The sequence below is a fragment of the Protopterus annectens genome, chromosome 16.part0 (genome assembly GCF_019279795.1).
Source record: "Protopterus annectens isolate FY-2018-M chromosome 16.part0, PAN1.0, whole genome shotgun sequence".
In the NCBI taxonomy this organism is placed as follows: Eukaryota; Metazoa; Chordata; order Ceratodontiformes; family Protopteridae; genus Protopterus; species Protopterus annectens.
This window is the reverse complement of record NC_056750.1, coordinates 393,641,080-393,663,454: the sequence shown is the minus strand read 5'-3', so window position 1 is coordinate 393,663,454 and position 22,375 is coordinate 393,641,080. Positions and strand designations below refer to the sequence as shown.

Sequence of the window (22,375 nt, the reverse complement as noted above, 5' to 3'; positions counted from 1 at the left end):
TGGTTGCCACTCGTAAGAAAGCTGTGGTAGTGGCTGTAGCCCTTGTAGAATGAGGTCTTATGTTCTGTGGAATTGGTTTTCCATGGTAGGAGTAACAGAATCTTATGCAATTTCCTATCCATTTGGAGATTGTCTGTTTGGAAATTGCTTTTCCTTCCCTTCCTGTTGCATAGGCTACTAAAAGCTGGTCAGTTTTTCTGTTACTTTTGGTTCTGTCCAGGTAGTAGCGTAACTGCCTATGTACATCCAAGGTATGCAGCAGTCTTTCCCCTGTTCTGTGGATTGGGAAAGAAGGTAGGTAGGTGGATTGCCTGGTTTAAAGACACTCTGGATACCACCTTAGGCATAAATGTAGGATTAGTTCTCATGGACACCCTATCTTGATGGAAGATTAGGAAGGGTTGCACTGCCATTAAGGCCTGTAGTTCCGAAACCCTCCTTGCTGAGGTAATTGCCAGTAGGAAGGCAGTTTTCCATGACAGGTGTTGCAGATCTGCTGTTGCTGCTGGTTCAAACAGAGGGAGTGTCAACTTTTCTAGCACAAAGTTCAAGTCCCATGCTGGTAATGGTGGTTTCCTAGGAGGTTTTACATTCTTGATCCCTCTGAGGAACTGCCTGAGTAGAGGATGCGAAAAGACAGGTGGATCGAAGCTGTATTCTGCTGAAATAGCTGATGCATGTATCTTGATGGAGGAATAGGACAGGCCTGTATGTAGAAGCTCTGCCAAGTACTCCATAATGTTAGCAATATCTATGTTCGACACATCTTTTCCTCTTTCAGAACTCCAAATGACAAACCTTTTCCATTTTCCTGCATAGTTCCTTCTTGTTGAAGGTCTGCGGGCTTCAAGGATAATGTCTTTAACCCTTTGGGAAAGGTTTGGGTTAGTTGCTGCTATGTGATGTTCCAGGCAGTCAGTTGCAAGGTTTTTAGGTTTGGATGCATGATGTTGTAGTTGTTCTGAGTTAACATCAAAGGCATCAGGGGGTATTGACCACATTCTCTCCCGAGACATGCTCCTCAGCAATGGGTACCAGTGTTGTCTTGGCCAATTCGGAGCTATCAGTATTATCCTTGGACGTTCCTCTTTGATTTTCAGTAGTACCTTGTGCATCAAGGGAAGAGGTGGAAATGCATATGCTGTCAGGCCTTTCCAGCTGAAGGATAGAGAGTCCACCTTCCATGCAAGTGGGTGGAATGTCCTTGTGCAGAATTTTTTGAGCTGGTGATTGAGTGGGGATGCGAATAGATCTATTTGTGGCATTCCCAATTTCTTTGTGATGGCCTTGAAGATGTCCGGGTGTAGCATCCATTCGTGAGCATCCGAGGTGGTTCTGCTTAACATGTCTGCTAGGGTGTTCTCTTTTCCCGACACAAAAATTGCCTGTAACTGGATGTTGTAGCTGAGGGCCAGATTCCAAAGGTCCAAAGTCATTCTGCATAGGGGGTATGAATGAGTGCCTCCCTGTTTGTTGATGTACCACATGACTGTGGTGTTGTCTGTCCTTATCATCAAATGGCCTTCTTTGAGGAATGGTCTGAATTTTTGGATTGCCAGTTTTACTGCCAGCATTTCTTTTTGGTTTATGTGCAGGTGCAACTGGTCTTGAGTCCACAATCCTTGTATGCATTTGTCCAGCATGTGCGCCCCCCATCCTAGGTCTGAGGCGTCCGTTGTGATGGTTTGGCTTGTTCGAAAGTTGTGGAAGGGTAAGCCTGGGTTTGACTGGCATGCTTGAGCCCACCATAGGAACTCCTGTTTTAGGCATGGGATTAGTGGGATTTCTGTTTCTAAGCTGTGCCTGTGCTGAGACCATAAATTCTTTAGGTACCACTGTAGCTTTCTCATATGCAGTCTGGCATGTGGAACCAAGATTATGCATGATGCCATGAAGCCCAAGGCCTGCAGAACTTTTCTTGCTGTTAGTTTGTTCTGCTTTGTTAATGCCAAGAAGTAAAGAGGGAGTTTTTTGTTTTTCTGCAGTTAGGAATGCCATTTGTTTTACTGTGTCCAATTCCGCGCCCAAGAATGTTCTTGTTTGGGATGGTATCAGTCTTGACTTTTGTAAATTGACTGTGTATCCCAGGGCTTGTAGCAAGTAAATGACCCTTTGTAAATCTGTTGTCAGCTTGCTTTTGTTGTCCGCTTGTAACAGGCAGTCGTCCAGGTATGGATAAATTTGGATTCCCTGTAGTCTGCAGTGAGCGATTACTGATGCCAGGCATTTTGTGAATACTCTGGGCAGTAGATAAGCCAAAGGGCAATGCTGAGAATTGATAATGCTCTGATCCTGCAAGAAATCTGAGGTATCTTCTGCAATTTGGTCGAATGGGGACGTGCAGGTATGCCTCCTTGAGATCTAGAGTTACCAGCCAACACTCCTTGCCCAGCATGGGAAGAAGTTGCTGTAGGGTCAGCATTTTGAATTTTGGGACAATGATGTATGTGTTTAAGACGGACAGGTCGAGAATAGGTCTCCAACTTTTCTCTTTCTTGGTACTAGGAAGAGTCTGGAGTAGAATCCTTTGCCCTGTTCTGTTATTGGTACTCTTTCCACAGCTCTCATCTTTGTTAATTTCGCTATCTGCTGTACAGCTTCTATTTTTGATTTGGGGTAGGTTTGGCATTCCTCTTTTACTGGTAAAGTGTGGAAGTGGAACCGTATCCTTGGTCTATGGTTTGCAAAATCCACTTGTCTTTTGTGATATAGTGCCAATTTTTGAAAATAAGGCTAACTTTCCACCTAAAGGTGCTGCTATTTGCTCCCTGGTAGGCGTGTCAGAGCCAAGTCACTGTGATTGTCCTGTTGCAGTGGCAGTGGTTGTGTCTGTGCCTCGGTTATTGCCTTGCCACTGTCGCCTCTGTAGGCACCTCCTCTGGATTGATTTCTGCCTCTAGAGCGTCTATTCCTGCCCCTTTGGGATTTTGTGGAGTCTGGAAAGGACCAATTTTTGGCAGGCCAGTTCCTGCTAAACCTTGGGGCTGAACCTGTAAGAAATCTTTAACTGTTTGTACAGATTTTGCCTTTTCTTCCATTTTCTTCATTACTTGCTGGGCAGGTGTACCAAATAGACTGGCCTTATCCATAGGAGCATCTAACAGCTTTGCTTTAACATGATGCGGTAAGACCTGTTCTTTCAACCATGCATGCCTTCTTATCACTGTGCCAGTCATGGCTGATCTAAATGAAGCCTCCAGTGCATCATAGCCACATTTTAAGGAATGGTTACTAACCTGTTGGATATTATTCACCATTTCTAATACATATTTCTTATCTAAGGATTCATCAGAGGACAGTTTTTTAGTTAACTGATCAAGCATAAACTCTTGGTATTGGATCATATGAAACTGACAGTTTAAAGCTCTAGCTGAGAGAGTAGCAGAGGTGTAAACTTTTTTCCCCATCTCTAAGGACCTAGATTCCCTTTCAGAAGGAATAGGGTTTTTTGCTGTGGTCGAGGCTACTGCCTTAGGCCCCTGGGATATAGTTTCGGGATCTGCAAGTGGGGCCTTGAATAGGTGGTGATGAGTGTCTGGCACCCTGTAAAATCTATCTGGTTTGGCAGGGGCTGGAGGTAAAGAATCAGGAGCAGTGCAAACATCATTAAATGCATCATCCACAACAGGCAGTACAGGAGGTATAGCTAAGGGCCTATGTTGTGGTAAGTGCAGAAAAGTCCTAAGCCTTTTCTTGAATCTGAGAAATCTTGTCCCTGCCATTGGAATTGTTCTCTCATGGCATGTAAGGTTTCCCCAAAGGAAAATTCCTCTGGTGGAGAGGCAGCTGGAATGGATTCTTCAGCATCGGAGTCTTCATAAGTAGAAAAAGGAGCCTCTGGCTGGTCTGTAATGTCTGAGTCATCCGCAGAATCATCAGAGGACACTGGCTCGGGGGGCTCTGCTCTAGGTCTCTTTCTGGGGCTGAGAGGCCCTGTCTGGGTGAGATTGGGATCCCCTAATTAAGGATATTAAATCTTCTGCCAGAGTAAGCATTTGTGAACTAGAAGTGGGCCTGTGTGAGGGGGGCTTAAGAGGCACTGATTTAACAGATTTGGCTGCTTTAGCCCTGGCAAAGGCCTTAATAGACATGGCTGCAGGAGGCCTAGCAGCACCACGTGCTGGGGTAGAGACATCCAAAGGGATGGTGTCTGATAAATCACTAGGAACCACAGTTGTAGGCAAAATTTCTGAGGCCGATTCAACTAAGGTAGCAGGAGCCTCAGTAGTAGTCATGGATTCGGCTCAAGATTGACCGGTTTTCTCGGTTTCGGCCGAAACAGAGACACTCGCGGCTTGCTTAACCGTGGTTCCGGCCGAAACCGCGGACCGCGAGTGTCGGTCTTTTTCTTTGCGTTTTTTAACAATCTGGGTAGTCGGAGGATCCGACGGCATAATGTACGCAAAATCTGAGCCGAAAAACTGTTCAGCAAACTTCGACCGACGCCTAAGCGTTCGTCGGTTGAAGGAAGCACAGGCCGAACAGGCTGCTACGTCGTGGTCTGGGCCTAAGCAAGGCAGACAGTAAGAGTGGAAATCTTTATGAGGTATTTGTTTCCCACAAGTTAAACAGTTATTGACTTTTTCTGACATCGGCTGAGGCAAGAAAGAGTCCCCAACAGGGTACTTAGCTTTTTAGAAGTCTTCGAAGTAGTATTCGGTAGTAGTAATCTCTGGATCTGACCGACCGGCACTTGCGAACAGCTTCTGCTTCGGGCGCCACGCGGCAAGAAAGACTGAGGAAAATGGCATCGGCTGATGCCTTTATACCAGAGGACCAGCAGAGATGACGTCGGGTGAAGTGCGACATCAGCCGAAGCCGGACCCAGACTTTGAAATCCGGCCGACCGAAGGGCTGCCTGACGACAGGACAACCCATTTGTTATGACTGCAGATGCATCCATGAAGGACATCACCAAAAAGGAAAAAAACTAAGGGTAATGCTGCTCAATGCCAGAAGTCTCAATCTCAAGATGCACGCACTCGAGGCCCTTCTCAATATGGAGAACATCGATGTCTGTGCTGTGACAGAAACCTGGTTCAAGGCTCCTGAGAGCACTCCAGCACTAACAGGTTTCACCTCATATCACGCGTTCCGGCCCCAAAATCCGGACAACACCAAGAAAGGAGGGGGGGGTGTCCATATTCATAAAGGACACCCACACCTCAAGGTTGGTGGCAACGCACGATGCATCGGAGACCATCCAGGTGCAATTAACCATAGGCAAGACTGCTCTGCAATTTGTAGCATGTTACAGGCCACCCTCTCAAACTCAGGAACCTCACATGGCCTTCCTGAAAACATTGGAGGGGATAAATGTATCTCCAAACACCATCATACTAGGTGACTTCAACTACCCTAATATAGACTGGGAACACTACTCAAGCCCGAACACTCTAACCCAAAGATTCCTGGAGTTCATAAACTCAAATGCCATGGAACAACTAGTCACCATCCCCACAAGAGGAGAAAACTTACTTGATCTCATCATCACGAACATGGGATCAAAATGTTCAACACCGGAAGTATACCCCTCACTGGTGAGATCAGATCATAAACTAATCTCGCTGGAGGTCCTCATCCCGCCCCCACCTGAAACAAAAAAGACCACAGTGAAAAACTTCTCAAAAGCCGATTTCACACTTCTAAAAACTAGTGTGGTCTCCTTTAAGGCCCCTGAGCCAGTGGTAAACATTACTCAAACCACTGAATCACTTACAAATGCCTTCTACCAGCACCTACAGGACTGCATGGATCAGGCAATCCCAAACAAAACTAAGACTCTCTGTACCAAAGGCAAGCCCAGTCTGGTGGACCCCAGCCATAAACAAGCTCTACAACAAAAGGAGGAAGCTACTACAAGATAGAGCAAAATCCTTGAAAGTTAAGACACCTTTGATCATTATAAGTAAAAAACTAAGAGCTCTCATAAAATCATCCAAGGCAAATTTTGAGAGAAAAATCGCCAAGGACTCTAAAGAGACTCATAAGGCCTTCTTTAGCTATGTTAGAAACCTAGGAGGAAACTCCCAGATATGCTCAGAATTAGTTCAAAATGATGTGAAAATTACTGAACCTACACACATTGCCAACATACTGGCTGACAGGTTCAGTGCAAACTTCTCCCCCAAAAAGAGAGATATCTATTCCAGAGGATTGTAGCCCCCCAAACATCTCCAACGCCCAGGTGAGAACTGCCTCACTAAGGCAAAAACACAGCATCCATGGGACCGGATGGTGTCCCCGGCTGTGTGCTTCACGAACTCAACGAAGAATTAAACCCACAGTTAGGACAGCTGTTTAATCTTAGCCTCACCTCAGGATACGTACCCAAGGAGTGGCGCACGGCGACTGTGGTCCCACTTCATAAGGGCGGTGCCTCCACAGACCCTGGAAATTACCGCCCCATTAGCTTGACAAGCCTGATCTGCAAAGCCATGGAGAGGATCATAATGGAACTCATAAATAAAGACATAGGGAACTTGCAGACTTTGGATCCAACCCAGTTTGGCTTTGTCAAAGGCAGATCCTGCCTCTTAAACTTGGTTGACTTTTTCAAGACTGTCACCAAGGCCATTGATGAGGGAAAGGCAGTCCATACAGCCTACCTCGACCTGGCAAAGGCCTTCGACACAATACCCCACTCAGGTATCATCGAAAAACTCATCAGCTTGAATGTAAACCCATACATCACAAGATGGGTTGCAAACTGGCTAAGTGACAGAACCCACAGGGTCAGAGTTGCTGGAGCCATGTCAGACTCAAAGCCTGTCACAAGTGGTGTCCCACAGGGCTCAGTCCTGGGTCCACACTTGTTTGGCATCTACTTTTCTGAAGTACAAGCAAACACAGGAGGGTTATGGCTGACAAAGTTTGCAGATGACTGCAAACTGGGTGCCATAGTCGAAAACACATCTGACACAGATATCCTCCAGAAGGGCCTCACAGAAACGGATAACTGGTGCCAGAGCCATGGCCTGAAGTTAAACGCCAAAAATGCATAGTCATACCTTCGGAAAAACAAGGTTACCCCTAGCTACCATATAGGTGGCAATCCACTGAGCACAGAAAAAGTCATCAGGGATCTGGGGACCCAGGTTGACAGTAGCCTTCGCTTGACACTCATGTTGCTAAAGTAGTTAGGAAAACCTTCTATATCGCCCACCTGATCATGAAGGAATTCACATCTAGATCAAGGGAGGTCATCGTCCCCCTGTACTCATCACTCATTAGACCTATTATTGAGTACAATGCCCGCTCGGAATGTATCTGACCAGACACCTGCTGCAGCTTGAAAGGCCCCAAAAGTTCCTCACCAAAAGGATAAAGGGTCTCAAAATATGTCTTATGCTGCCCGACTGAAAGAACTCCAGCTCTATTCAGTCTCATACCGCTTGCTCAGAGGTGACCTGTGCCTGACATATAAGGCCATGTCAAACCCAGATTTGATGAATATGCTTCACCTCAAAAATCTAGATCCCTCAGAACCACAAGGGCGGAGACTTAAACCTTGACACGGTTATAAATAGAACGTGCTGGAGGGACAGATTCATCACCCAGAGACTCCCTATGCTGTGGAACAAAATCCCGGTACATGTGAGGCAGAGCACCTCTCTGGCCTTGTTCAAGAGGAATCTTGACCAATGGATGGGAGATTGCAGATATACCCCAGGGATTACTTCAGTGTCACTGCTTGACAGAGGCACAGCAAAATGATAGGCATAGTTTTTATTCAAACTAAAGGGGTGGCGAAAGCCACATAACTATGGGCTAGGCTTATAAATGCCCTTGGGCAGATAGCCTAGTATGAACCTATGAACCTAAGAAATACAATTATTAACTTTTTCTGACATCGGTCTGAGGCAAGAAAAGTTTCCCCAACGGGGTACTTAGCTTTAATGAAGACTTCGGTTTCCAATTTTTCGTAATTCAGGAGCTGGCCGACTGGCACTTGCGAACTGCTTCTGCTTCGGGCACCGTGCGGCAAAAAAGACTGAAGAACATGGCGTCGGCTGTGTCTTATATACTCCGGCCTTTCTGACGTCAGGAGAGAAGGCGACAGCAACCGACGCCGGACCTAGACTTTGGAATTCGGCCGACCGAGGACCCGCCTGATGGCAGAGAAACCATCTGTGATTACTGCAGCTGTATGCACGATGAACATCTAAGGGGCTGCAGCTGACCAAGTTTGCAGACGACTGCAAACTGGGTACAATTACTGAATCCCCAAATTATGTCAGTATACTTCAGGAGGGTCTTATGCAGACCGAGTGATGTCTTAGTCACATTCTCAAGCTAAATGCAAAGAAATGCATCATCATTCCCTTCAGTAAAAACAATGTCCCTTCACACTATCAAATTAATAACAATACCCTATGTACCTACAAAGTAGTAAGGGATCTGGGATCACAAGCAGACTGCAACCTTAACATTAACCACCATGTGTCTTCTGTAGTAAGGAAGGCTTTCTACATAGCACATTTGATTAGCAAAGGCATAGCCTCTACAGCAAAAGAGGTTAGAACCCTTCTATATTCATCACTAATCAGGCCCATAATTGACTATAATGCCCCTTTTGGCATGTACTGTATAAAGCACCTGCAACAAATGGAGAGACCTCAGAGGTTTCTAACAAGGAATTTCAAGGGACTCCAGCACATGGCTTACACATACTCACTAAAGTCCCTGTCACTATACTCTATATCATTAAGACTTCTTAGGGAGACTTAGGCCTGGCTTGCAGAGCGATCTCTGACCCAAACCTAATGAATTTGCTGCACATCAATAAATGAAATGAGACTAGAGCTACCCATTCCAGGGACCTAAATATGGCCTGTGACTTGAAATGGATGTGCTGGAGGGGCAGATTGGTCTCTCACTGACTGACGCATTGTTGGAACAGGCTGCCAATTCATGTGAAGCAGAGCACCTCTATGGCACTGTTCAAAAGGAACCTGGAAGAGTGGATGGGGCACTGTAAATTCATACCGGGGATAGCGCCCACAACCCTCCTGGACATAGGCAGTCATTACAAAACACAATCCTAGGAATTGAATAGAGTATCTATGGTACTACATCGGGATGAAATGACTAAGATTGAAATGACCTCTGGATTGATAGCCTAGGAACCTCCTATGATCCTATAATCCTATAAGAAAATACTCTTAACAGGTGGATCTAGATGACTCTGGCAGATATTTGTGTGTATAGTGTTAATCTATTCTGGTAACTGTCAACAAGATGAGTCACTCCAAAGCTACTTAGGACAATACTATTAAAAATTATCATTGGTTTCAAGCATCTAGGAATGGTCTCTGAAAGTGGAGAAACTGGACAGTAAAATGGACTACATTAACTAGGACAGCAAAAAACAAATTAACCTTCTCAAAGACATGATAAAATAGCAAAATACAAAAATTGATGACATAGAAGGAGTTTTAAATTAATTTCAAGGCATATGCTGGGCTAATTGAAAAAGGTGATAGTTTAGGATACAGAGAAAGAGAATACATAACCTAAGACTTTATTGGAGTATATGAAAATAGGGAGGGTGCAAATATGGCAAACGTCCTTACCCCCTGAATCCCAAAAATCCTGAATTTACCAGAAGCATTATCTCATGATATTGTGACAGGTTTCAGACCTTTATCAAAACCTTTTAGTAAAAAAAGTCTATTACTGTTTAAATGATTTCAGATATTGACAAATAATATGATCTGAAGATAGCATGGATAACCCTTCTTCCAAAAGATGTAGAAAATACCAAAAGTATGACAATGACTACTCCAGTAAAGTAGTGAAAAAATGAAAATGTGTCTCCTTTCTTAAAAGGATTAAAGGAAAACAACTTCAAGTTTAACTTAGCTTTTCTTACTACACTTAAGATTTTTTTTACAAGATTATCCAGACCTATTTAATATGTTGAAAGGGGCGGTTTCTTACATGCAAAAGAATAACATCTTGTCATGACCTGAAACTATGGACTACTCTGCAATATCTTAAAAGACAAGCTAAAAAAACTATCTGAAAAAAAGTGACATCTGCCAAGAAGTTAAAGAACAAATACTATTGCGCTTTTTTTGTTTGTTTTGTAGCATGCATCAGGCTATGAAGATGTCACACATTATAATCTTCTTTAATATTACTTATGGTATCTAGACTAATATTTGGAATAAAACAAATGTAGAAGAAAACATGAAGAAACAGAGGTTGTGGGAAGGATTCAAGAGTTCCAAACCTACATACCCAAAGATTTTTTTGAAAACGGAATAAGAGGGCATAGATAAAAAAATAAAAGTAAATAACACACTTTGGTATATAATACATTTAACAAATGCTGCATAAAGAAGAAATTATACTTAATATAACATGGAGTGCAGATGATGAATATCTGTATATAGAAGCAATAATTCATTCTTCTGTGAAGATCCCTTCTCAGAACATTTTTTTCTTCCACAACTGTAGAATTTGCTTAGGAAGATATTGTCAGTCAGTTTCAGACTACTATACTAGATTAGGAAAGTACAGTTGTGTACACTTACCATAAATGCAGATGTTCGAGTGTATTCACTGTAGCAGTCATTACATTTGGGTTATCTGCTTGCAGGTTGCCCTCAGTCGGCCTGATTAACAAAGTCTTGGGTCCTGCGTCGGTTGCTGTCCCTTCTTCCATGACGTCAGGTCATCAGGGGTGTAAAACATGCAACCGACGCCATTACATCAGTTTTTCTTGACCCAGATGTCAGGTGCCCCCTTAACGGGAAGCAATTAAACATAAAATCACAAAGATATAACTCCAACAAAAAAGCAAATACACCAAAAAGGCTTTTAAGCATAGTAAAGGAAAGTAGAGGTATAGTCAAAAGAAGCTAGGGGGCTGGAGGGAGGGTAACCAGGACTGCAACAGTGAATACACTCGAACATCTACATTTATGGTAAGTGTACATAAGTGTACTATGTTCTCCGTGTTTCACTGCTGCAGTCATTACATTTGGGTAGATTCCCAAAGCTATGGTTGGGAGGAGGAACTTAGATAGCATTAGGGCCAGCTATAAGGCCCTGCAAGACTGCAGTGGCAAAGCCAGCTCTGGATTTAGAGAAAATTGGCAAATGATAATGCTTGGTGAAAGTATGTACAGAACTCTAGGTAGCAGCTTTTAGGATGTCCTTGGTAGGGACGCCTCTGAGAAAGGCTATAGAGGTAGATGCAGCCCTGGTGGAGTGAGGTCTGATCCCCTGGGGGATAGGTTTTCTATGGTGCTTATAGCAGAAATGAATGGAATGGATTATCCATTTAGAAATGGTTTGCTTTGAAAAAGCCTTCCCCTCTGCCCCTGCAGTAAATGCCACCAGCAGTTGTTCAGATTTCCTTTGAGGTTTAATCCTGTCCAAGTAGAATCTAAGTTGCCTGTGCACATCTAAGGAATACAATATCCATTCCACTTTATTCTGTGGATTAGGAAGAAGGTTGGAAAATGAATGTACTGATTAAGAGCCACACTGGATACCACCTTGGGCATGAAGGATGGATTGATCTGAGGGACACCCTGTCCGCATGAAAGATGATGAAAGGCTTCACTGCCATAAGGGCCTGTAATTCAGATACCCTTCTAGCTGAAGGGATTGCTAAAAGGAAAGCTGTTTTCCAAGAAATAAATTTTAAGTCTGCAGTAGCAGCTGGCTCGAAAGGAGGTAGAGTGAGTTTCTCCAAGACAAAGTTAAGGTCCCAAGCTGGGGTTGGTGCTCTCCTGGGTGGTCTCAAATTTTTGGCACCTCTGAGGAACTGCTTGAGCAGTGGATGAGAGAAGAGGGGAGGTTCTGTGTTATTATGAGCTGAAATGGCACAGGCGTGAATTTTGATGAAGGAAAAGGACAGGCCCTTGTGAAACATCTCAGTTAAGTATTGTAAAATCTGAGGTAAATTGGGTGCTGCTGTGCTCATGCCTTGCGATTGGTTCCAGGCACAGAATCTTTTCCATTTTTCGGCATAAAATTTTCTAGTACTAGGCCTCCTTTCCTCTAAAATGATATCCATCACAGGTTTGCTGAGGGATGGTAAAGGAGAGATTAAGTAATTAGCCAGGCTGTAAGGTTCCATGTTGGAAGCTGAGGGTGCAGAATCTGGTTCTCCTGCTGAGACAGTAGGGAAGGAGTCTGAGGGAGGTGCCATGGAGATAACCATGACACACTGCACAGAAAGGGGTACCAGTGTTGGCGCGGCCAGTCTGGAGCAATCAAAATCATCCTTGGTTTGTCCCATTTGATTTTTAGTAGCACTTTGGAGAGCAGAGGGGGGAAGGCATAGACTGATAGGTTTTTCCAGCTGAAGGACCGAGCATCCACTTTCCAGGCTTGTTTGTGGGGAGTCCTTGTGCAAAATTTGTCCAATTGGTAGTTCTGGGGAGAGGTAAACAGGTTTATATCTTGGCTCCCCCATTTGCTTGTCAACATGTTGAAAATCCTTGGTTCCAGTTTCCACTCATGTGGGTCCATGAGGTTTCTGCTTAGTCCGTCTGCCAGTGTACTTAATTTTCCTGGCAGGAATTGAGCTTGTAGGTGCACTTGGTAGCTCAAGGTTGTGTTCCACAATGCCATGGCTAGTCTGCAGAGGGGGTAAAAATGTGTAGCCCCCTGCTTGTTTATGCACCACATAACAGTGGTATTGTCCGTCTTTACCATTAGATGTCCTGGAAGAATGTGGTCCTTTGAAGGCTGTCAGAGCATTCTGTACAGCTAACATTTCTTTTTGATTGATATGCAGGTACATTGGACTTGGGTTCCATTTGCCCTGAATGCACTTCCCTGCCAGGTGATCCCCGAATGCATAGTCTGATGCATCTGTTGTTAGGGTTTGGGCGGCAGGGGGTGGTGTGAAAGGTAGTCCCTTGTTTTGGTGGCAGGCCTCTGCCCACCAAAGGAACTCTAGGTGTAGGCAAGGTATGATAGGAATCATTGTTTCTAAGTCTTGAGAATGTTGACACCATAGACTTTTTAGATACCACTGTAGTTTCCTCATATGCAGTCTTGCATATGGAATTAGAAGAATGCAGGAGGCCATGAACCCCAAAGGCTTGCAATATTTGTCTTGCAGACACAGCAGGGTTTTTGTGACCACTTGTTTGAAGTAGGTTGTCAAATGAATTTGCTTTTCTGGCTTGAGGTACCATCTGGGAAGTTGTACTCAAGCTTGCTCCCAGGAACATCATTTGTTGACAGGGTACCAGGTGTGATTTCTTTTCGTTTATGGTGTACCCTAGACAAGTTAGAACCCTTTTTACAAAGGCCAGATGATTCAAAAGTATGTCCTGGCTTTCTGCCTGAATTAGACAATTTGAATATTTCTTTGCCTGCAAAATGCAATAACTGGAGCTAGGCACTTTGTGAATACCCTGGGCGCAGTAGATAAGCCAAAGGGCAGTGCAGAGAAAATACAGTTGTGTACACTTACCATAAATGTAGATGTTCGAGTGTATTCACTGTTGCAGTCATTACATTTGGGTAATATGCTGGCAGGTTGCCCTCAGTCGGCCTGATTAACAAAGTCTTGGGTTCTGCGTCGGTTGTTGTCCCTTCTTCCATGACGTCAGATCGTCAGGGGTATAAAACATGCAGCCGACGCCATTACATCAGTTTTTCTTGCCCCAAATGTCAGGTGCCCCCCAAATGGGGAGCAAAATACATATATAAATAATTTAAAACACAAAAATATACCTCCAAACAAAAGCAAATACACCAAAAAGTCTTTTAAGTGTAGTAAAAGAAAGGAGAGGCAAAGTAAGAGAAAAAGCAGGGGGACTGGAGGGAGGGTAACCAGGACTGCAACAGTGAATACACTCGAACATCTACATTTATGGTAAGTGTACACAACTGTACTATGTTCTTCATGTTTCACTGTTGCAGTCATTACATTTGGGTAGATTCCCAAAGCTATGGTTGAGAGGATGGGTTTATACAGCATTAGGACCAGCTATAAGGCCCTGCAAAACGGCAGTGGCAAAGCCTGCTCTGGATTTAGAGAAAATTGGTAAATGATAGTGCTTGGTGAAAGTATGAACTGAACTCCAGGTAGCAGCTTCTAGAATATGCCTGGTAGGAACACCTCTGAGAAAGGCTGTAGAAGTAGATGCAGCCCTGGTGGAATGGGATCTGATCCCCTGGGGGATAGGTTTTCCATGGTGCTTAGAGCAGTAATGAATACAATGGCTTATCCATTTTGAAATGGTTTGCTTCGAAATAGCCTTTCCCTCTGCCCCTGCAGCAAATGCTACCAGCAGTAGTTCAGATTTTCTTTGAGATTTAGTCTTGTCCAAGTAAAATCTAAGTTGTCTGTGTACATCCAATGAGTGCAAAATCCGCTCCCCCTTGTTCTGTGGATTGGGAAAGAAAGTTGCAAAATGAATGGACCGATTAAGAGACACACTGGATACCACCTTGGGCATGAAGGATGGATTTCTCCTGAGTGACACCCTGTCCGCATGAAAGATGATGAAAGGCTCCACTGCCATAAGGGCCTGTAATTCAGAAATCCTTCTAGCCAAAGTGATTGCTAAAAGGAAGGCTGTTTTCCAGGAAAAAAATTTTAAGTCTGCAGTAGCAGCTGGCTCGAAAGGAGGTAGAGTGCGTTTCTCCAATACAAAGTTAAGGCCCCAGGCAGGGGTTGGAGCTCTCCTGGGTGGCCTCAAGTTTTTGGCCCCTCTGAGATACTGCTTTAGCACAGGATGAGGGAAGAGAGGGGGTTCTGTATTGTAATGAGCTGAAATGGCGGAGGCATGGATTTTTATGGAAGAAAAAGACAGGCCCTTGTGAAGCATCTCAGTTAAGTATTGCAAAATCTGAGGTAAATTGGGCACTGCTGTGCTCATCCCTTGAGATTGATTCCAGGCACAGAATCTTTACCATTTGTCAGCATAAGATTTTCTAGTACTAGGTCTTCTCGCCTCCAAAATGACATCTGTCACAGGTTTGCTGAGGGATGCTAAGGGAGAATTTAAGTGATTAGCCAAGCTGCAAGATTCAATGTTTGGAGCGGAGGGTGCAGAATTTGGTTGTTCTGCTGAGACAGTAAGGAAGGTGTCTGAAGCAGGTTCCATGGAGAAATTTGTGACAGACTGCGTAGGAGTGGGTACCAGTGTTGGTGAGGCCAGTCTGGAGCAATCAAAATCACTTTTGGTCTGTCCTGTTGACTTTTAGTAGAACATTGGAGAGCAAAGGCAGAGGGAGAAAGGCATAGACTGATAAGTTTTCCCAGCTGAAGGACAGAGCATCCACTTTCCAGGCTTTTTTGTGAGGAGTTCTTGTGCAAACTTTGTCCAACTGGTAGTTCTGGGGTGAGACAAAAAGATCTATGTCTGGGCTCCCCCATTTGCGTGTCAACATCTTGAAAATCCGTGGTTCCAGTTTCCATTCATGTGGGTCCATGAGATTTCTGCTTAGTTCATCTGCCAAAATATTCAGCTTTCCTGGCAGGAATTGAGCTTGTAGTTGTACTTGATAGCTCAAGGCCGTGTGGCTAGTCTGCAGAGGGGGTAGGAATGTGTACCCCCCCGGCTTGTTTATGTACCACATAACTGTGGTGTTGTCCGTCTTTACCATTAGTTGTCCTGGAAGAATGTGGTCCTTGAAGGCTGTCAGTGCATTCTGTACAGCTAGCATTGCTTTTTGATTGATATGAAGGTGCATTTGATTTGGGCTCCATTTGCCCTGAATGCACTTCCCTGCCAGATGAGCCCCCTATGCATAGTCTGATGCATCTGTAGTTAGGGTTTGGGTGGCAGGGGGTGGTGTGAATGGCAGTCCCTTGTTTTGGTGGCAGGCCTCTGCCCACCATAGGAACTCTAGTTGCAGGCAATGTATGATAGGAATCATTGTTTCCGGGCTGTGACAATGTTGACTCCATACACTTTTTAAGTACCACTGAAGTTTCCTCATATGCAGTCTTGCATAGGGAATTAGAAGGATGCAGGAGGCCATGAACCCCAAGGCTTGCAGTAGTTGTCGTGCAGACAGCAGGGTTTTTGTGGCCACCTGTTTGAAATAAGTCATCAAATGAATTTGCTTTTCTGGTGTAAGGCAAACCATCTGGGCAGTTGTATTCAAGCTTGCACCCAGGAATGTAATTTTTTGAGAGGGTTAGCAGCTGTGATTTCTTTTTGTTTATAGTGTACCCTAGACAAGTTAGAACTCTTTTTACAATCGCCAGATGTTTTAGAAGAATGGTCTTGTTTTCTGCTTGAATTAGACAATCGCCCAGGTATGGATATATTTGAATATTTCTTTGCCTGCAAAATGCAATTACTGGGGCAAGGCAATTTGTAAATACCCTGGGCGCAGTAGATAAGCCCAAGGGCAGTGCAGAGAACTGATAATGCATGGAGCCTGCTTTAAAGTGGAGGTATCTTCTGCAAGATTCCCTGATTGGGATATGCAAGTAAGCCTCTTTTAAATCTAGAGTTGCCAACCAGGCATCTTTGCCTAGCATGGGAAGTAACTGGTGAAGAGTCAGCATCTTGAATTTTGGAATGTCCAGAAAGGTGTTTAGAGTAGACAGGTCATGAATTGTCTTTTCTGGGTACCAGGAAAAGTCTGGAATAGAAACCTTGTCCCTTTTCCTTTTCTGGTACTAGCTGAATTGCCCCATGTTTAGGAGGGAAAGTACTTGTTTCTGAGCCTCTGCCCACTGATTTGGGGGCAGGTCTGCCATCCGTTTGGAGGTGGCAACATGTGGAAATGAAATCTGTATCCCTGGGACACTATATTTAAAACCCATTTGTCCTGGGTTATAACCTGCCAGTTGTTTGCATGAAGAGCCAGTTTCCCCCCAAAGGGGCAGCTAAGAGGTAAGTGCTTGGTAATTTTAAAGGAAAGTCATTGAGACTGTTTGCCACAGGGAGGTGTCTTGTTGTTTCCAGATTTGGAAGCGGGGGCATCCCATTGCTTAGTTCTGAAAGACCCTTGGGACTGAAACCTGGTGCTTTTGGAATGTCGGGGTTTGGCTTGAGTGGCTCTGGAAGGAACTGGAAAAGACCAGTTCTTAGTAGGCCAGTGCCTACTAAATCTTGGTGGTTGTACTTGTAAGAAATCTTTCACAGTTTGCATAGATTTAGCTTTATCTTCCATCTTTTTTAGAACTTCTTCAGCCTTATTGCCAAACAGTAATGCAAAGGAGCATCCAACAATTTTGCTTTAACATGATCAGGCAGAGATTGCTCCTTAAGCCAAGCGTGCCTTCTAAGCACAGACACAGTAACAGCAGCCCTGCAAGAGGCCTCCAAAGAATCAAAACCACATTGCAAAGTATGTTTTCCAACTTGTTCAGCTGAATGCAATAAGTCCTGTAATTCTTTATTTTCCACACAGTCAGGAATCAACATAATTTTCTGTTTAAACAGTCCAATAACATGTTGCTGATATTTTAACATATGAAACTGGCAGTTTAAAGCCCTAATGGCCAAGGTTGCAGAAGTGTAAACCTTCTTACCCCATCTATCCAGCGCCCTGGACTCTCTATCAGAAGGGGTAGGATTTTTAGCTATAGAAGCCTTAATGCCCTTGGGCCCCTGTGAAATAGTCTCTGGATCTGCAATAGGATTTTTGAAAAGGAACTTGTGGGACTCAGGGACCCTGTAGTATCTGTCAGGTTTACTGGGAGCAGGAGGCAGGAAATCAGGGGCCAAACTAGATTCTGAGAAAGCATCATCAACAATGTCTAGTACAGGAGGAATAGCTAAAGGCCTATGCTGAGGTAAGAGAAGGAAATCCCTAAGCCTCTTTTTTGAATCAGAAAAATTCTGGCTTTCCCAGTGGAAATGCTCCCTTAGAGTATGTAAGGTTTCCCCAAAAGAAAAATCCTCAGGAGGGGAAGCAGAGGGAATAGAGTCCTCTGCTAAGGGCAAATCCAGATCATCAGAAAGAGTCAGAAAAAACAGAATCCTGATCAGAAGACTCATAATCAAATTCAGTCCTAGGCCTCTTAGAATGGGGGGGGGTTGGCTACTCCTGATTAGAGTTATTAGATTTTCAGCCATTCTTTTAATTTGTTTTTTAGGCCTAGAGGCCTGAGCATGTGGCCTGGGCGTTTGTTTTTTTAGACATGGATCGAGATTCAGGCCTAAATAAAGAAGGAGGCATCGGTTTAATATGCAATTCCATAGGCCTGAATACACCCTCAGAAGCCAATGCTGCACAGCGGCTCTGGACCCATCCAAGGTAGAGACATCCACAGGTTCCATAGTTGAAGCATCTCCCAGCATACTGGACTCCGAATGGGTCTCCGTAGAGGCCTGCGAATCAGAAGTAGCGGGTATCAGGGGCTGGGAAAGCACCTCAATGAGTACCGGCGAACTGGAGACTGGCTTAGGAGAAGTGTCGTCGGCAGTTTTGGACCTCGGTGGCCTGTCTCTGTCTTTATCTTTGCATTTTTTTCGGAATTCCGGTAGTCAGACGGCTAACCGATGACATTTCTGGATAATTAAACCAAGCACCGAAATATTTAGAAGCGAAAATATACCAACGACTGACAGTGCGCTGATTAAATAAAGCACAAAACCGACAGAAAGGTACATCATGGTCAGGATCTAGGCAAGGAATACAGTACGAATGAAAATCTTTATGAGTTATTTGCTTTCCACAAGTAATGCAATTATTAACTTTTACTGACATCGGTAAGGAGCAAGAAAAAGTTTCCCAAACAGGGTACTTCGCTTTAGTTGAAGACTTCGGTTCTGAAACTTGAAAACGAAAATTTCAGGAGTCGGTCGACCAGCACTTGAGAACTGCTTCTGCTTCGGGCACCGCACGGCAAGAAAGACAGATGTAATGGCGTCGGCTGCATGTTTTATATCCCTGATGACTTGACGTCATGGAAGAAGGGACAACAACTGACGCAGGACCCAAGACTTTGTTAAGGAGGCCGAATGAGGGCAACCTGCAAGCAGATAACCCAAATGTAATGACTGCAACAGTGAAACATGAAGAACATCTACAGCATACACTAGAGTGTAGGAAGTTTTATAAATACTTTATTAAGAGCAAATTACAAAATCACACAATCTATGCTTGAAATACCTAGTATGAAACATGTACTGTAGTTGACAACACAACTTTTACTGAAAAATCTTAAATCAAAATATACATGCTTTTAGGTTTTTGTCACTTAAAAAACAGCATCAACAATAATAGTACAATTAATTTGTTATTTACATATTTAAAGATTAATAAGGCTTTTACTTCATTACTTCAAGAAAAGCATTTGCAAGAAAAAGACATTACATTTCTGAATATTAATGATTACGGGATATTGGCAGCTTTAACCTTAAAGAAAGAGAAACAAAACTGCAATTTAAAGAAAAAAAAACAGCATTTATCCTTAACATTCTGTTGACATTAGACTACAAGAGAATATTTATTACAGCAAATATGTATTGGTTACCAGGAATTGCAGCTAAGATAATAAAAAGATTACATAGAAATACTATTAAGCAAAATGAAATGAAGCTTAACAGGTGAGGTGAAAAAAAGAAAGCAAGTACAAGTAAAGACCCAAAAATAAGACCGAGTTAAAGCTTTGAGGAAATGGCCTGAAAATCGAAATATAAAAGAATGATATTCTCACAGGAAAACTCTATTTTATACACGATCCTCAAAAAAGATGAGTATATCTCCAGTCATCTTCAGAATAAAAACTGATAGGAACCACTTAGATCCTATCCATTACCATATAGCAACACCATATGTTTTAATCTTCAGAGAGATGTAGGGAAAATGTCTGATTTGTATGGCCCCAGCATATTTGACTAACTAGCTAACCTGAATTTAAAGAGCAGTTGCTTAAATAATATATGAACCTGAATAATAATAATAATAATGACAATGAATTGGTGAGGTGCAAGTAATGTCATAGGATTATTTCCAAATAAATCTACAAGAGAAAATTAAATCCTGGTGCATCAATAAAATTAAGAAATGAGAATAAAATTTAAAGAACCTGCAAAATAAACTTAAGAGAAACAAAGTTCAAAAAGGGATTAAAAGCAGCATTAAAATAGTTAAGGAATTATCAATAAAATACCAAGAAATGTTGGAACATAAAGACTAAAATGGCATTAAAAAAGAGTAGGCTGCAATTTATTTATTTATGTTTACAGTAAAGCCCATCAGGGCATAAGGCCCTTTTTCACTGGAGGCTCAGAAGAAAAGCTCCATACACAAAGTTAAAGAACACAACATTGTACAATCATAATTTTCACATTCTTTGCAAATACTAAGACATTATATCCCCGGGATTCAATAACTCCTAACTACGTATACACCATTCTGAGTGAACACACAGCACTGGCTTCCTAATTTTAGTTTTCCTACTGATTCTCTTGCAGCTTTAAATATTGGCAGAGATTCATAAAGAGTGCTGCAAAGTGTAGACTACATGCACATTTAGTCTAATTTTTCTGAGTGACTAGAAAGCACAAAAATGTGGTGGGGATCTTCTTGAATGCATGTCGTGTACACTTAGATTGATATATTTTTCCCCTTCCTGCTCTTACCCCTTTCCCTACTCCTCTAACCTTTGCCCCCAAATCTAGTTACTACTCTTTTCTTCGTAGCATGAGGATAAAACATAAGGTCTTTTCTCTCTTAATTGGGTCTTGCTCATACCTACTACTGTGTTTAGTATAATTTTTCAGTATAATTTTTACTATAATTTTTATAGTTTATAATTTTATAATTATAATTTTTCTTTTGACCAGTGCTGCCTCTGTATTGTGATTTTTCATGTCTTTTTATATTGTTAACTTTAGCACAGTTCATGCTTGGAGATTTTCTCCCCGGGCCTCTACTGAAAATGGACATATATCCAGTTAGACTAGCCTGGTCAACAAATGTAAAATAAATAATAAAATAAATAGTGTAGGGCTTTATTGAATCTGGCCCTACATGTTTCTAATAGTAATACACAAGGCATTATACATTTGTACATATTAACAAGACATGGCAACACAAAGGCTCCTGGATACATTTAATACATATTAGTATTTGTATGAGTGTTTAAACAATGTGTTTCCAGTACTTAGGTAGATCCACAGAACTTTAAGTACAGCATTTGCTATTGTGATATTGCTGGTTGGTAATCTTATCATGGTGACTTAGCTAAGGGTTAAGGAGAAGTTATTTTAGTTTAGTTTTGAAGATGAGTGGGTTTTCAGGGAGTTTAACAGGGAAATGGATGGAGTTCCAAGCCATGGAGACATGTATGGAATGCACAGCATCTCTAATTATGTTGATGGACTTTTTTGAACCATGAGGAGATGTTTAGCACTAGAGTGGACTTGCCAGTTTAGGGTGCACTTTTGTGGCACAAGGCCTAGGGCAGGGCACCTCTCAGAAAGATGCAGTACACTGTTTGCTATTTGTATATTTTAGAGAAATACAACTAATGGAGTAGCTTAACTCTAGTCAGTAGAGATACTTAAGGGAAATACAGTGATGAGCAGACAAAGCTGTACTGGATGTATATTTGGCTGTTTTGTTGTTTTCACTGTTCAATCTTGCTTTTCTGTGTGGCCTGGAGGTTAGAGAAATGAGTGAGGAGAAGACATGGGTTGTCCATCTACTTTCACTGAGATAGTGTTGGTGTGATTTTTTGACAGCTTGTTGAATATGCAAGTCAAATATCCAAATTATTGTTAATAGTGACACCAAGTAGTTTGATGGGAGACTAATATTACTGCATTGTTGAGGGAGATGATTTTAAAGGTTGTTTTGCAACCAACATTGGGCTTATCAGTGAAAATTAGTAATTTTGTCTTCTTTAGATTCAAGATGAGGATGATACCAAAATCTGCCAGACATACTTTTATGGAGGTTACATAGCCCTGATTGAGTAGAATAATGAGCATATTGGACTAAAGGAGAAAACCCAAATGTCAAGTTTTTCTTTGCAAAAAGTGATTTTACATCCCTGCAGTCCAACAGTAAACAAGCCACACATAAAAAGCATAATTTATTAATTGTTCCATTTGTTTTATGTCTGAATTTATTTCCGTTTGCCTTTCTGCATTTGTCTCGTTATCTAATACATCACAGAGGCTATAAAGAGTAGCACAGTAATTAGGTCAGGTCACTTATTCCAGCTGCAGGGATATAACTGCAGCATCAGACTTCAGATAAATAGCTTGGAGTATGAACAAAAGCAAGGCTTTCAAGATTAGTTTTCAGTCGCAAATGAACAAGACAGCACAAGTTATACTTTTTTTCTCATCACAAATCAGTTGTCTTCCCCTTTAATCAAACAGAGAGTACCACAAAGAACAAATATCATTATATTTTTTTCTTATTTTTTAACTATTTGATATTTCATTTTTTTCTACACCTTATTTTTGTG

At 42.6% G+C, this 22,375-nt stretch overlaps 1 protein-coding gene across 1 annotated transcript in view; it reads right to left on the bottom strand.

Moving 5' to 3' along the window:
- Positions 1-22,375, bottom strand: part of NR6A1 (nuclear receptor subfamily 6 group A member 1) — a 1,113,214-nt gene that overhangs the window by 261,840 nt on the left and 828,999 nt on the right. The window lies entirely within an intron of this gene.